Here is a 13,410-nt window from a genome sequence, read left to right as displayed (position 1 = left end):
TGCTGTTAGGTACTCAACAAAAATTGACTACAGCTACAGATAACATAAGTCAATTAATTTTGTCTTCATTATTTTAAGAATGTCTGTCTTAAGACTAGTCTGAAATTTCTTTCACTTTGCTAAGAAAAAAAGAAATATTCAGGGAGGGTTTGAATGTAAAACAATGCTGTTCTGCCAGCTTCAATTTTTTAAATACAACCATTTATTTACAGTTGAAATAGTTACACATGTTCTCTGTTAACGAAAACAGATTCCCTCAGAACCTCCAATTGAAAAAAGAAAGTATTTTAATACATGATTAAAAAACTTCAGGGGGGAGGAGGTATTCAATTGCCTTCTCCCCAGTTAAACCAGGATTCTTTAAAAATGATTATGAGACAAATATATATTATTATTATTAAATGCCAGGTAATGTGGAGGAACAATTGAGTGTGAATTCTAAAGACTCTTATCCAATTCAAGTTCTACTTATGACAAAGTAGTATAACTATGATCAAGTCCTTTCACTTCTCCTGATTTCCACTCCTTTCTAGATGAAATGATGGGACTCTAGAATCTTCTAGAATCTTAACTTGCATATACTTGAAGGGAGCCATTATATTGATGACGTGAAAAAAACGGGTTAAAAATTGTTTTGGGATTTGCTTTTTCCTGGGTTGGATTAACTTCTCTTATTTTGAGCTTGGTTAAGGTTTACTCAGGCCTTAAAGTATAATACAAAGTTTTATATCGATGGCCCATGTCATGGGAAAATCCTCCCTGACAGAGCGGCAGAGTCTTCTTCCAACAGGCAACTCTGGACATGTTACCCTATATTCTTACCTTCAGCTGCTCCTCGTACCCACATAATAAAGGCAAAAGTCTTTAATACCACATCTGAGCCCCTTTCAATCTGTCTCCAAGCCATTTTCCTGACCTTTGCATTTCACTGGCCCCCTGCACTCTAGCTTCTTGCAAAGGCATCCCTCCATTTCTTTCTCTGGAGCTGTTCTTCACTTGGCTGCTTCTCATGCCACGTTCCTACTCTGCGCTCCACCTAACTCTCCCGTCACCACCACCCATTCATCCTCACGTTGGGGTTAGAGCCTACTTTAATACCGAGAATGTTCTGAAGACTTCCACCTCTGTGCTCCCATTGCCTCCCCTCCTAAGGATATATGGCTGTATATGTGGATTTATGCCTGCTTCCCATGTACAGAATGTACTGCTTGCAAGCAAAAACCATGTAATACATCTCTGTTTCTCTTAAAACTCCAAACAGAAGCCACTCAGAAGGTATTTGTTGCATTCAGAGAATTTTTCAGGGTTGGAGAGAGAAAAACATTTATGCTCACATAGAATTCTTTAAAAATGATTAACAAATAGGTATGATTATTAAATGCCAGGTAATGTGGAGGAATGATTGAGCATGAATTCTAAAGACCTCCTATTCATTAAAAAACTCATATGTTGTCTTCCTCCTTCCTTCAGAATAATTGTGTTGAGTCAGTAACACTTGATTTCATGAGATTCTTTACCATACTGTTTAACTGCATTTTCAAAAGATCATGTGGGTTTAAACATATGTAGTTATTACAATGTTGAAGTAGTATTCATGAGTTTAAAAGCTATTCCACAAAAATCTAGGGTTTAATAGTTTAACACAAAATATTTCATGAGTTGATTAATAGTTGAAAATGTGACAACTTTGTATTATTCTTCATTTTAGAGCATGTATGGAAATTACATCACTATTTTGGCCTCCATTGGTGCCATACGAATGCACAATGATCCGCTCAAGTGTTTTATTATTTCTGAATTTGGAGGAATACATGATTATTTTTCTCTCCCCATACTTCACCCCCAGCAGCCTGCTGTGATTGTCAACAGCAGCAGGAGCCACTTTGAAGCTTTGATAAAAGCAGATGAAGAGGCTTAAAGATGTCTGTTTGCTGAAAATATCTGGTAACAAACAGGAAAATATGTGAGTAAATATAGTGCATTATTCTGATTTTTAAAATAAATGTTTTAAATGTGCCTGATTGGCTATGAAAGGTCTTGCTGTGTCCTGGTGTGGCTTTGTCCTGATGGTATTTTTAAGTGATAATAATACATTTAGGGATGATTTTTATTTATTTGTTAATGTTTTTTTTTTTAGTCTTTATTTATTTTTGAGAGAGAGAGAGCACAAGCAGGAGAGGTAGACACAGAATCCAAAGCAGGCTCCAGGCTTTGAGCTGTCAGCACAGAGCCCGACGTGGGGCTCGAACCCATGAACTGTGAGATCATGACCTGAGCCAAAGTCAGACACTCAACTGACTGAGCCACCCTGGCGCCCCTAGGGATGATTTTTAAATCATTATCTTTACTTTTCATAATTGAACTAAAAACTGGCTTAATTTAGATGTCAGACTTGAAATATTAGCAAAAAGAAAAAAAATGAAACATTAGCAAAAAGGATGCCCATACCTTGTCACTATGAATTAAATTATAATAAATCCAGCTCTGCTATTGATCCGATTCTCCTATTAATTCAGTTCTGCTGTGACTAAGAAGGACAACTAATAATTACAGTGAGGGACATGCTCACTGGCTGAGGACAGAAGAGGAAAGTAACATTGGAATTCCTTGAAACATTGGAGAATCATTTTTTAAATACCACATTCTACTTTGACGTCCAAATTCCCTTCCCTCCTGACGCTTACTGTTTTTCAGTGTCTACTGCCTATTTCGTTGCTGCACAGTACTTACATTTTGGTTCTTCAAGGTTCTGTGCTTGGCCCTCTTGCCAACTCTCTCTCTCTCTCTCGGGAGAGGCATGCAGTTCTGTGACTTCAGCTACTAAGGCTGGGAATTCCTGAGCATTTACCATTACTCAATAAATGGTGGATGTAGCCATTAGCTGTCTTCCTGGTTCTCACTCAGTTCTCAAGCTTTAGTCATGTTTTCTCAGTTGCCAACTATGTGCCTCCTCCAGGAGGGCCACAGTGCTTGTGAGCTGAAATGTCCCAATATTACATCAGTGCTTTTGGTACAGATCCCTCCTCCCTGCCCTTTAAAATCTGGTCCTGCTCCAGAATTCTCTGTCGCGCTACAAACTCACTAACAGCGAAGAAACCTCAGGACAGCCGTGACTTCTTCTTCTTCTGTTTTTTTTTTAATTTATTTATTGTCCCATATGCTTAAGTCCATTTATAAAAAAGATAGCTACAGACCAACATCGTTTATGAACACAGATGCAAAATCCATGAGTACCACTTCATGGCTATTAAAAACAACAACAGAAAATAACAAGTGTTGGTGAAAATGTGGAGAAATAAACGCTTGGGCATAGCTAGGAAAATGTAAAACTATAAAAAACAGTATTAAGGTTCCTCAAAAAATTAAGCATAGTATTATCATATGACCCAGCAATCCAGGTGTAGGGACCTACCCAAAAGAATTGAAATCAGGGACTTGAACAGATACATGTACACTGATGTCCATAGTAGCATTTTTCATATAGCCGAAAGGTGGAAACCCAAATGCCCACTGACAGATGACATGTGAATGGATAAACAAAATGTGTGTGTATGTGTGTTTGTGTGTGTGTGTACACACACAAATGTAATATTATTCTACCTTAAAAAGCAAGGGAATTCTGAGACATGCTACAACATGGATGAATCTTGAAAACACTGTGCTGAGTGAAGTAAGCCAGACATGAATGGACACGTATTGTATGATCCTACTTACATGAGATACTTAAGTAACCAAATTCATAGAAAGTAGAAGAGGGGTTACTATGGGCTGGAGTGGGAGAGAATGAGAAGTCTGTGTTTAATGGGTATGGAGTTTGGATGAGGAAAACCTTCTGGAGATGGCTGGTGGTGGCAGGAGCTTAATCCTCACAGCGCAGTGATCTGATTTTTTCAGCTCCCTGTCCAGCAGCAGAGCAATGTGGGGCAAATAAAGCTACCTCCCCCAGACACAGAAGAGGGGGGACGTTGGGAACATCTGGGAGGATGGGAGGAACAGGCTCTCAGCCCATAATAGCCACGTGATACACCCTGACATCCAGGAGTAAAGGCTCTGAGCCATGGAAGGAGGTTAGGAGACAAGTTCAATAGAAAACAGAAGTCGTTTCCTATGTCCACGACCTTATGGTCTCTGTAAGAGTTTGCTTATACTGCTTGAGCTGAAATAGAAAATTGAAATCTCCATTATTCCACGGGATGATCAGACAATTCCAGATGATAATAAGACCATTTTATAATGAACTCCTTCCTTCCACCATAAAGGCCACAGTGCCAGATAATCTGCTTATTCCCTTGTTCAGCATTTATTGCATGCCAGAAGTCCAGTACTGTGCCAGTCACTGAGAATATAAAAATAGGAGAGGAGTTTCTGCTTTCGAGATGTTCATACTCTGGTAAAAAGGAGAAATAGTGAACGATTGCATGGCATGGTGGACAGATCATATGTCACAAAAACTAAGTGTAACAGAAGTATGTAAAAGGGGGCAGGGGTTAGTTCTGCCTGGGTGAATACTAGAGTCGTGAAGAAGAAACATTTGAGCTAGATCTGTATTTTATTTTATTTTATTTTAACATTTATTTTTGAGAGACAGAGACAGAGAGACAGAGGACACATGGGGGAGGGGCAGAGAGAGAAGGAGACACAATGTGAAGCAGGCTCCAGGCTCTGAGCCTGATGTGGGGCTCAAACCCACAAATCAAGAGATCATGACCTGAGCTGAAGTCGGATGCGTAACTGACTGAGCCACTCAGGCACTCCTAGATCTTGCTACATGTTTTTAAATCAAATGTTTATTTTTCTTCCATCATGAATATAGAATATTAAAGAAAAATTGGAAAATGAAACTGAATTGTCAAGGATGAGTTTATCAGGTAAAAATCTAACTTCTTAAAGAAATCAAAAGATTCTTGTATTTATTCATTCAGCAAGTACTTACTGCCTCAGCCCCATGTTACATTCCAGGAAAGCAAGCAACAATTACTGCCACAGGTGTGTTTAAGTTGGTGGGATGCCAAAGCGCTCAAAGCCAACTGCAATGTGAAAGTGCCATTAAAAAGCATGGGGAGGGGGGCTCCTGGGTGGCTTAGTCGGTTAAGCGTCTGACTTTCGCTTAGGTCATGATCTCGCGGTTCGTGGGTTCGAGCCCCGCGTCTGGCTCTGTGCTGACTGCCAGCTCAGAGCCTGAAGCCTGTTTCAGTCTGTGACTCCCTCTCTCTCTGACCCTCCCCTGCTCACGCTGTCTCTCTCTCTCCAAGAAATAAATAAAAATATTTAAAAAAAAAAAAAGCATGGGGAGGGAGGGGGCCAGAGGGGATGCTTGGCTCGGTCGCTAGAGCATGCACTCTTGATCTCAGGGTCATGAGTTGAAGCCCCACCTAGAGCTTACTTTAAAAAAAAAGAAATATTAAGGAGAATGGTAAGATGGTAGAGAAGTAGGGAGCTCCATGCATTTCGCTTGCACCCATCTCTCAGAGAAGGCCTGAAGTCATAGGACACTGAGCCACAGGAGTTTGGGAAGAGAAAGAGACAGAGTACACTAGGAAGGAAACCTCATAAGTGTGTGAGTGCGAACTGGGGAAGATAAAAGCAGGATAGGACAGGAGATATGGAGGGAGGGGACTGAACCCAGCCTGCGTGCAGCTGCGGTGAGTGATTAACCAGCGACTGGTGGTGAGCTGCGGGGAAACCAGGGGAAAGGAAAGAGAAGCTGAGATTGCCCATAGAACCGTCCCTGGAGAAGAGAAAAACCTCGGCTTGGAAAGAGAGTGTTTTTTAGTTCTGGCTGGGGTGCTGACTTTGAAGTAGGTGCCCCCAGTCCCAGAAGGCGCTAGAAAAAACTGCACTGCAGCACTCCTGGCACCATCCCCGGTGGCGTCGGCCTGGTGGCGCAGTGGCAGCGCAGACTCTGCGGACCTGAAGTTGCTAAGTTCCCCTCACACACTCAGGTTGTATAGCTGCTTGACCCCGGCGGATATGAGGCTGCGACACTTCCCCCACCCCCCACTCAACCCCAGGCAGCAGGGAAGCAGCGACCTGCTGGACTGTTTAGGGAGGTATAAACAAAGCCCGCAGACTGGGACGTGGAAACGAGGTGGGGCGTGGGGGCATAGAACTCAGCCCACCTTGACTACATCCTCAGCACAGGGAGATCGGACCCAAAAGAATGACTTGCAACGCTTGGTTGAGAAGGGACTGGGGCGACACCATTCTTCTCCCCACAACCACCAAGGCGGGGCCTCAGGGAGTGGCCAGCAGGACAGGCGGAGGCGAGACCTGCCTACACCAAACCACGCCCATCCCCGCCAGAGAGCTGTTTTGTTGTTGTTGTTGTTGTTGTTGTTTTTACCTGAGCCTGGGTTTGCATGTTTATTGGTTTTGTCTGTGCATTTGTGTACCTTTGTTCCCTCTGTGGTTGTCTGTTTTCTTTTTCCAGGGCTATCTCAAGAAACAAGCCAAACTACACATGGTGGAGAGTCCTAAATACCGCAACAAGTAGGGAAACAAAATAACCAAATGCTCAACAGGAGAAACCAAGAGACACCATCCAAAGAACACTTCCTGAACAGACAGGCCCTGAACAGTCAAAAAGTCCTCTCTAATATAGCAGAGCTCGCAGGGGCAGAGTGTACAACAAGCCATTAAAGTTAACAAGAGATGGGGCGCCTGGGTGCCTTAGTCGGTTGAGCGTCCGACTTTCGCTTAGGTCATGATCTCGCGGTTCGTGGGTTCGAGCCCCGCGTCGGGCTCTGTGCTGACTGCCAGCTCAGAGCCTGAAGCCTGTTTCAGTCTGTGACTCCCTCTCTCTCTGACCCTCCCCTGCTCACGCTGTCTCTCTCTCTCTCCTGGAAATAAATAAAACATTAAAAAAAAAATTAAAAAAAAAATTTAAAGTTAACAAGAGATAGAAAGCTAACCAAAATAATGAAATGGAAGAACTCTCCTCCAAAGAAATTCCAGGAAGAAATGATAGCTAAAGAACTGCTCAAAACAGATATAAGCAACATAACTGAACAAGAATTTAGAGCAATAATTATAAAATTAATCGCTGGGCTTGAAAAAAGCATGGAGGACATCAGAGAAACTATGGCTACAAACACTATGGAGCTTAAAAATAGTTATGATGAATTGAAAAATGCTATAAATGAGATACATAATAAAATGGAGGCATCTAATGCATGGACTGAAGAGGCAGAAAGGAGAATAAGTGATTTAGAAGACACAATTATAGAAAAAGAAGAAACTGAGAAAAAGAGAGATAAACTGATCCAGGAACATGAAAGAAGAGTTCGAGAGCTCAGCGACACAATCAAATGGAACAATATCCATATCATAGGAATCCCAGAAAAGGAAGAGAGAGGGAAATGTGCTGAAGGAGTCCTGGAACAAATTATAGCAGAGAACTTCCCCAATCTGGGGAGGGAAGTAGATGTTGAAATTCAAGAGGCACAGAGAACTCCCCTCAGATGTAACTTGAATCGATCTTCTACACGACATATCATAGTGAAACTGGCAAAATATAAGGACAAAGAGAGAATTTTGAAAGTGGCTAGGGAGAAAAGGGCCCTAACATACAAAGGGAAACCTATCAGAGTGGTGACAGACCTCTATCTACTGAAACTTGGCAGGCCAGAAAGGAATGGCAGGAGACCTGCAATGTGATGAAAAGAACAAATATGCAGCCAAAAATCCTCTATCCAGCAAGACTGTCATTCAGAATAGAAGGAGAGATAAAAGTCTTTCCAAATAAACAAACACTGAAAGAATTTGTCACCACTAAACCAGCCCTACAAGAAATCCTGAGGGGGACTCTCCGAGGGAAATGTTGCAAGGAACGCAAAATGCTAGAGACACCACCACAAGCAGGAATCCCACAAAGGACACAATGACTCTAAGCCCATATATTTCAGTAATCATACTGAACGTAAATGGGCTGAATGCTCCAATCAAAAGATATAGGGTAGCAGAATGGATAAAAAAACAAAATCCATTTATTTGCTATCTACAAGAAATGCATTTTACACAGGAAGACACCTTCAGATTAAAAGTAAGAGGATGGAGAAATATATATCATACTACTGGAAGTCCAAAGAAAGCTGGAGTAGCTATACTTATATCAGACAAACTGGACTTTAAATTAAAGGCACTAACAAGGGATGAAGAAGGGCGTTATATAATAATTACAGGGTCTATCCATCAGGAAGAACTAACCATTATAAATGTCTATGCACCAAATATGGGAGCACCTAAATATTTAAAGCAATCACAAACAGAAACAACCTTATAGATAAGAATGTGCTAATAGCAGGGGACTTTAATATTCTACCTACAGCAATGGATAGATCAACCAGACAGAAAATCACTAAACAAACAATGGACTTGAATGACACATTGGACCAGATGGATCTGACAGATATATTTAGAAGTCTACATCCTCAGGCCATGGAATTCACTTTCTTCTCAAGTGCACATGGCACATTCTCCAAGATAGATCACATACTGGGACATAAAGCAGCCCTCAATAAATACAAAAGAATTGAGATCATACCATGCACACTTTCAGACCACAACGCTATGAAACTTGAAATAAATCACAGGAAGAAGTCTGGAAAACCTCCAAAAACATGGAGGTTAAAGAACACCCTACTAAAGAATGAATGGGCCAATCAGACAATTAGAGAAGAAATTGAAAAATATATGGAAAAAAATGAAAATGAAAATACAACAATCCAAACTCTGTGGAATGTGGCAAAGGCAGTCCTAAGAGGAAAGTACATTGCTCTCCAGGCCTATTTCAAGAGATTAGAAAAAGCACAAGTCCAAAATCTAACAGTTCACCTAAAGGAGCTGGAGGGAGAGCAACAAGAGCACCCCAAACCCAGTAGGAGAAGAGAAATAGTAAAAATTAACAATATAGAAACCAAACAAACAATTGAACAGATCAATGAAACCAAGAGTTGGTTTTTTGAAAAAATTAACAAAATTGGCAAACCTCTAGCCAGGCTTCTCAAAAAGAAAAGAAATGCACTCAAATAGGCAAAATCATGAATGAAAATGGACTTATTACAACCAACCCCTCAGAAATACAGGCAATTATCAGGGAATACTATGAAAAATTATATGCCAACAAGTTGGACAACTGAGAAGAAATGTACAAATTCCTAAAAACACACTCACTACCAAAATTAGCATGGGAAGAGATAGAAGACCTAAACAGACTCATAACTAGTGAAGAAATTGAATCAGTTATCAAAAATCTCCCTACAAATAAGAGCCCTGGACCAGATGGCTTCCCTGGATAATTCTACCAGACATTTAAAACAGAATTAATACCCATTCTTCACAAGCTATTCCAAAAAATAGAAATCTAAGGAAAACTTCCAAACTCATTTTATGAAGCCAGCATCACTTTGATTCCCAAGACAGAGACCCAGCAAAAAAAGAGAACTACAGGCCAATATCCTTCATGAATACAGATGCAAAAATCCTCAATAAGATACTTGCAAATCAAATCCAACAGCACATAAAAAGAATTATCCACCATGATCAAATGGGATTCATTCCTAGGTTACAGGGCTGGTTCAATATTCACAAGTCAATCAATGTGATACGTCACATCAACAGAAGAAAAGATAAAAACCATATGATCCTGTCGATAGATGCAGAAAATGCATTTGAGAAAATACAGCATCTCTTCTTAATAAAGACCATCGAGAAAGTCGGGATAGAAGGAACTTACTTAACATCATAAAAGCCATCTAGGAGAAGCCCTCAGCTAACATCATCCTCAACGGGGAAAAACTGAGACCTTTCCCCCTGAGATCAGGAACACGACAGCGATGTCCACTCTTACCACTGTTGTTTAACATAGTGCTGGAAGTCCTAGCATCAGCCATCAGACAACAAAAGGAAATAAAAGGCATCAGAATTGGCAAAGAAGAAGTCAATCTCTCACTTTTTGCAGACGACATGATACTCTACAAAGAAAACCTGGCAGACTACACCAGAAGCCTACTAGAGCTGATCCATGAATTCAGCAAAGTTTCAGGATACAAAAATCAATGTAGAGAGATTGGTTGCATTTTTATACACCAATAATGAACCAACAGAAAGAGAAATCAAGAAACTGATCCCATTCACAATTGCACAAAAAGCATAAAATACCTAGGAATAAACCTAACCAAAGGTATAAGAGATCTGTATGATGAAAACTATAGAAAACTTATGAAGGAAATTGAAGACACAAAGAAATGGATAAACATTCCATGCTCATGGATAGGAAGAATAAATATAGTTAAAATGTTATTACTTCCCAAAGCAATCTACACATTCAATGTAATTCCAATCAAAATTGCACCAGCATACTTCTCAAAGCTAGAACAAACTATCCAAAAATTTGTATGGAACCACAAAAGANTCATCATCAAGACAGTATGGTATTGGCACAAAAACAGACACATAGACCAATGGAACAGAACTGAGAACTCAGAAGTGGACCCAAAAGTATACAGCCAACTGATCTTTGACAAAGCAGGAAAGAATATCCAATGGAAAAAAGACAGCCTTTTTAACAGATGGTGTTGGGAGAACTGGACAGCAACATGCAGAAGAGTGAAACTAGATCATTTTCCCACACCACACACAAAAATAAACTCAAAATGGATCAAGGACCTGAATATGAGACAGGAAACCATCAACACCCTAGAGGAGAAAGCAGGAAACAACCTCCTTGACCTCCACCGCAGCAATTTCTTACTTGACACATCCCCAAAGGCAAGGGAATCAAGAGCAAAAATGAACTATTTGGACCTCATCAGGATTAAAAGCTTCTGCACGGCAAAGGAAACAATCCATAAAACTACTAGGCAACCAACGGATGGGAAAAGATAGTTGCAAATGACATATCAGATAAAGGGCTAGTATCCAAAATCTATAAGTAATTCACCAACTCCACACCAGAAAAACAAACAATCCAGTGAAGAAATGGGCAGAAGGTATGAACAGACACTTCTCCAAAGAGGACATCCAGATGGCCAACAGACACATGAAACGATGCTCAGCATCCCTCCTCATCAGGGAAATACAAATCAAAACCACACTGAGATACCACCTCACTCCAGTCAGAGTGGCTAAAAGGAGCAAATCAGAGAACTCCAGATGCTGGCGAGGATGTGGAGACACAGACACTCTCCTACACTGTTGGTGGGAATGTAAACTGATTTAGCCCCTCTGGAAAACAGTGTGGAGGTTCCTCAAAAAATTAACACTAGAACTCCCCTATGACCCAGAAGTAACACTGCTAAGAATTTACCCAAGGGATCCAGGAGTGCTGATGCATAGGGGCACATGGACCCCAATGTTCATAGCAGCACTCTCCACAATAGCTAAAACATGGAAAGAGCCTAAGTGTCCATCAACAGATGAATGAATCAAGAAGATGTGGGTTATCTATACCATGGAATACTATATGGCAATGAGAAACAATGAAATCTGGCCATGTGTAGCTACATGGATGGACCTTGAGGGTGTTATGCTGAGCGAAATAAGTCAGGCAGAGAAGGACAGATACCATATGTTTGCACATATAGGAGGATTAGGAGGAACTTACTGGAGGACCATGGGTGAGAAGAAGGGGAAAAATAGTTGGGGAGAGGGAGGGAAACCATGATGGACTTGTAAATGCTGAGAACAAACTGAAGGCAGATGGGGTGGGGGGAAAGGGAAGAGGGGCGATGGGCATGGAGGAGGACACTTGTTGGGATGAGCACTGGGTGTTATATGGAAACCAACTTGACAATAAACTATTAAAATACATAAATAAATAAAAGTAAGAGTATTAAAAAAACAAATATTAAAAAAAAAACTTCAAAGAAGAAAAAGTAAGCACAGGAAGTTTTGGCAGAACGAGGTTACCTCTAACCTGGATAGATTGAAAACACCGGGATATATACTGTCAGACCAGGATTATATTAAGAACTGTCTTGATTTTATTTGGATCGTATTTGATATTTCTTTTTCTTTTTTCTTTAAAAAATTTCTTTTTAACGTTTATGGTTTGAAAGAGAGAAGGAGAGAGAGGGGAGGGGCAGAGAGAGAGAGACACACACACACACACAGAATCTGAAGCAGGCTCCAAACTCCAGCTGTCAGCACTGAGCTGGGAGTCGCAGGGGCCTCTAACCCACAAACCGTGAGATCATGACCTGAGCTGAAGTCCCACACTTAACCGACTGAGCCACCCAGGCGCTCCTTGATAAAACTTCAAAATGTGAAGGAGTGACATGAGAAACTCCCACCAACGTGGCTGACTTTGCGAAGGAACAAAAATCTACTCTAGGCATAAGTCTGGGAGCTACTCACAGTACCCTCTCCAGCACTTCCCCCTTCCGCTCCCACCCCTGCGGTCCTCTAAGGGTTTCCTCTCAATGGGGGAACATAACAGGAGTCCAGCCAAGAGGCGCCCTGCCTAGTAGTAGACACTGCAAGATACCAAGTCACGTTTCTTCCGTCCCTCTAGACCTTCTGTTAAGTCCGGTTCTGCGCTAGCCCTGTGAGTAAAAGAAGAATAAATGCCTGCAAAATTGGGAAGCCAGAGTTAGGCAAAAGAAAAAAAAAAAAAAAGAGCAGATCAAACCAGTAATTGTGGGGAAGATTTAACAGTCTTCATTTACATTCTACTTTATTTGGAACCCTCCTAGCAGCTCGATCAGTTCAAGAGACTAAACAGGTTCATGAAGAGGGTAAGCAGCTTGCTCCAGGTCACAGCAGTGAGTGCCCGAGGGGCCCAGGAGCCCCGGGCCCTCGGAGCGTTCCGGCCCTAACGCCCGGGCACGTGCCCTGGGCCCTCCAGGTCTCCTTCCCGTCCGTCCAGAGCACAGGTCGGCGCCGGGCGCACGGGGTCCAGCAGCGGGGTGGCGACCGCGTCCGCCCAAGGACAAGACACCCTGCGGCGTGGCACCGACCTCCGCCAGGCCTTCCCCTGCGCCCGCCACGACGGAAGGCGCGCCTTCGAGTAGGGGGTGGGTCGCGACCCGGCCACCGCGTGGCCTCGGGAACGGCCCTCCCAGCCCCTTTGGCCAACCCCCAGGCCCCGCGTCGCCCCGCCCCGGGGCCCAGCTCCCCCGCGGCGCGCCCGGCCCTGCCCGCCGCCCGTGCCCGGAAGCCTGGCGCCGCGCGCGCTGAGGCTGATCTGCGCGGCCGCGGGCGGTTGGTCCCGCCGCCCGTCTCACCAGTCGGCGCGAGTCCGGGAGACCTGGCGTCGAGGACCTCGCCGAGGGGGCGCCTCGCCGGGCGTCCTTCCCCGTCCCCGTGTGCCCGGAGCCTGGGGCCGCGGAGGCCGCCCGCCCCGCGGCAAGGGCGCGGGGCCGCGGGCGGACCGGACGGCTCGGTGCGCCAGCGCGGAGGCGCGCCGCGGAG

The sequence above is a fragment of the Hyaena hyaena genome, unplaced genomic scaffold (genome assembly GCF_003009895.1).
Source record: "Hyaena hyaena isolate Hyena2069 unplaced genomic scaffold, ASM300989v1 scaffold_55, whole genome shotgun sequence".
Classification (NCBI taxonomy): Eukaryota; Metazoa; Chordata; class Mammalia; order Carnivora; family Hyaenidae; genus Hyaena; species Hyaena hyaena.
This window is presented reverse-complemented; position numbering follows the sequence as displayed.